This window comes from Acomys minous (genome assembly GCF_964271855.1).
Source record: "Acomys minous genome assembly, chromosome: 5".
Classification (NCBI taxonomy): domain Eukaryota; kingdom Metazoa; phylum Chordata; class Mammalia; order Rodentia; family Muridae; genus Acomys; species Acomys minous.
In genome coordinates, this window is record NC_140494.1 from 82,040,676 (window position 1) to 82,044,328 (window position 3,653).

A 3,653-nucleotide genomic window follows, 5' to 3' on the forward strand; every position below is an offset into this window, starting at 1 on the left:
CTGAACTTTAATCCTTTGCAGGAGCTCTTAAACTACTCACCTCCCTTTTTCTGTTTTTTGTTTGTTTGTTTTTGCTTTTAAATTGGCCTTCTACATTAGTTACTACTGTTAATTTCTTGTTTGTTCTATTTCTAAACTAAGATTTCTCAGAGACATGTATAGGGGAAAAACATCTGTGCAGATCATGTCGAGTATCAGACATGCTTCTGGGAACTTGAATATTAAACTGTGTGCTCTTTGGATTAAGGGAACTAGGTGTATTACTGGGCATAGGAACACAGATTCCCCAGTCCTTCCTCTTCATATCACCCTTTCTCTCTCCTCCTGTCCTTTCCATCATGTTAGGCTGCCTTTTTGTTTCCCCCAAAGAGTATATACTCTCCCCAGATTTTCGTCTTAGAACTCTCAGTAAATAAAATCTCTAATTTATCTCATCAGATGGTGACCACAGCCTCTCATTCTACAAAGTTTCTTTTCCAAGCCTAAAAGGGAGGAAAGGACCTAGAGTTCAGAAGAATCCAAATAGAAGAGTTGGGCAGATTCATCCACCCAGTCTTTCAGCATTAGAAGTCATTCTCATTTCTGCACCTTCAGTGGGAAGTCAGAGGTGGGTTCGTGACACCTGGTAGTGAAGGAAAAATAAAATCTGAACAATGAAGCTATGCACAGAGATACTGGAAATTTGGGTCTCAAGAATTTGCAGGGCGTCAGACTTCTAAACGATGTGTTTTGCTGCCCTCGCGTGTGCTAATTTGGAATTGCAACAGTCAATCTCGGTGGAAGCATACAATTCAATGTTCAAGTGTTCACAGGCATGGGATTCTCTGCAAACTGCTATAAACATGGATTGAAGACCGGAGGGTATCTATTGTGAATTTAAGTTTCTTCATGTCATAAAAAACTCAATAGGTCCAAGGATACAAGGATACAGTTTATTAAGAAAGAAAACTGTGCTCTATAGAATAGAAGTGGAGATTTCTCCTCAGCCACGCTAAGGCTTTGTGTGGAGTCTATTTCGGTGCCAGGGCCCACGAAGAGACGATGATGCTGGGCACAGAAGGTGGAGAGGGTTTCGCGGTGAAGGTCCAGGGCTTGCTCTGGTCCTGCTCCGCGGATGAAGTGCAGTGTTTCTTTTCTGATTGCACAATTCAAAATGGGCTCAAGATATTTGTTCATCTACATCAAAGAAGGCAGACCAGGTGGCGAGGCTTTTGTTGGACTTGAATCAGAAGACAAAATCAAATCGACCTTGAAAAAAGACAAAGAAACTATGGGACACAGGTATGTTGAAGTATTCAAGTCAAACAACGTTGAAATGGATTGGGTGTTGAAGGATACTGGTTCAGATAGACCTGAGACAGTCAATGATGGCTTCTTATGACTTAGAAGACTCCCTTTTGGATGTGGCAAGGAAGAAGTTGTTCAGTTTTTCTCACGATTGGAAATCGTGTCAGTGGACTTGCAGGGGAGGAGGATGGGAGAGGCCTTCGTGCAGTTTGCTTCACAGGAAATAGCTGAAAAGGATCTAAAGAAATCCAAGGAAAGAATAGGGCATAGGTGTATTGAAATATTTAAGAGCAGTCTAGCTGAAGTTAGAACTCATCAGGATCCATCATGAAAACTTATGGCCATGCAGAGGAACTGGCACGAGAGGATGAGGCGTGGTGCCTATGGTGGTGGCTGTGATATTATAGTGGCTATAAGGATGGATGTGGATTTGGTTTGGATAGCCTTGGAAGAGACCTCAATTACTGTTTTTCAGGAATGTCTAACCATATACATGGGGATGGGGATGGTGGCTCTACTTTCCAGAGTATAATGTGACACTGTGTACACATTAGGGATTACCATACAGAGCTACTGAGAATGATATAGATATATTCACCACTCAACCTTTGAGAGTACATGATGTTGAGATTGGATGTGATGACAAAGTAGCTGGAGAAGCAGACGTTGAATTTGCATGCCATGAAAATGCTGTTGCAGCTATAGACAAAGCAAATATGCCACTTTCTAGAACTCTCCTTGAATTCTACAGCAGGACCAAGCGGTAGTGCTTTTGTGGCCAAGGGATGGGAGGCATGGGCTTGTCAAACCAGTCCAGTTATGGTGGCCTTGCCAGCCAGCAGCTGAGTGGTGGTTATGGAGGAGGCTACAGTGGCCACAGCGGCATGAGTGGATATGACCAAGTTTTGTAGGGAAACTCCAGTGATTTTTCAATAAAATATTTCATAGGTAGTCAAGGAGCAATGAACAGCAGCTACTACAGTAGCAGAAGCCATGCATCTATGGGCATGAATGGGATGGGAGGGATGTCTAGCATTTTCAGTACGAGTGGTGGATGGGTAATGTAATTGATTTTGATCACTGACTCTTGGTCAATTTTTAAAGAAAAAAATAATCCTCCAATTTATCAGTTTTTGCAACCCAGCCTTATGATTTATGTCTACTTTTCTTGAGGGAACACGGGCATCGTTTAAAGAACTAAGGTTCAATGTTGAACATAGCAATCACCTAGGATGACAGGGAAAAGTTGAGTGAGGATGTATGTAAGCAGTAAGCGTATTTAGGTTAAAGCAGTTGAAGTATGTTAAATGTTGCTCTTATACATATGTTAAACACTGTTGATGTATGTTGAAAAGACATGCTTTTTTTTTAAAAAAAAAAAAAACAAAACTCAAAATAGGAGTTGTGTCTACAATTAAAAGTGAAACATTTGGCATGTTTGTTAATTCTAATTTCATTTGATAAGGCGTGTGAGTTTAATGCTTTTTAAAAAGTTAATGGGAAACTTTGGGATTCAATATCATTACTGTAAGATTTGGTCTTAGTGTATGTATGAAATTTCTGAGGCCTTGCTTTAAAGTCTTTCATTGAATTGTGATTTCTTTTTAGGGAGTATTGTACTAAGAGAAACTTGTCAAATAATTTTTTTTAAAAGCTACAACAACAACAACAACCAGTAGTAGTAATAGTAGTAGTAGTAGTAGTAGTAGTAGTAGTAGTAGTAGTAGTAGTAGTAGTAGTAATAGTAGTAGTAGTAGTAGTAGTAGTAGTAGTAGTAGTAGTAGAAGAAGAAGAAGAAGAAGAAGAAGAAGAAGAAGAAGAAGAAGAAGAAGAAGAAGAAGAAGAAGAAGAAAAGTGGGCTAAAGAGATGGTAAAGACAGATGCTCAAGAGCCCTAGCCTGAGCATCATTTGTATAGCATGTGCCTTCTTTCTCAATTTTCTTAACTTATCTTTAGCATTCTATGCTTTGTTATCGGTAGCTCTGGTGGCTGACTTTCTGTAATTCTAGCATCTGGAAGGTGAAGACTAAATCCTTAAAGCAAGGTGTTAGCTATACTTGTCATCTCTGGTTTGGATTGAGAGAATTTGCCTTAATGACTATGATCCAAGAGCAATGAAAGGTGATGCCTGCCATCAATCTGGGGCCTTTACAGGAACTTCATGCATGTGCTTGCGTGTGCACACTTGCATGCGCGCACGCATACACACACACACACACACACACACACACACACACACACACACGAAAATGTTGTCTTAATGGGATATTTCTTTACCGGTTTAAGAACACAAACATACATGCCCTCACAAAGCTCACAAACAACACAACACACATGTACACATGACCCTACACAGCAAACACACA

The 3,653-nt window shown here is 40.2% G+C and overlaps 1 pseudogene across 1 annotated transcript; it reads left to right on the plus strand.

Annotated features, from left to right (window-relative positions):
* Window positions 1-1,041: 1,041 nt before the first annotated feature.
* Window positions 1,042-2,210, plus strand: LOC311597675 (heterogeneous nuclear ribonucleoprotein H2-like; annotated as a pseudogene). The gene has a single exon. The product of its transcript is annotated as a heterogeneous nuclear ribonucleoprotein H2-like (transcript).
* The last annotated feature ends 1,443 nt before the right edge of the window (window positions 2,211-3,653 follow it).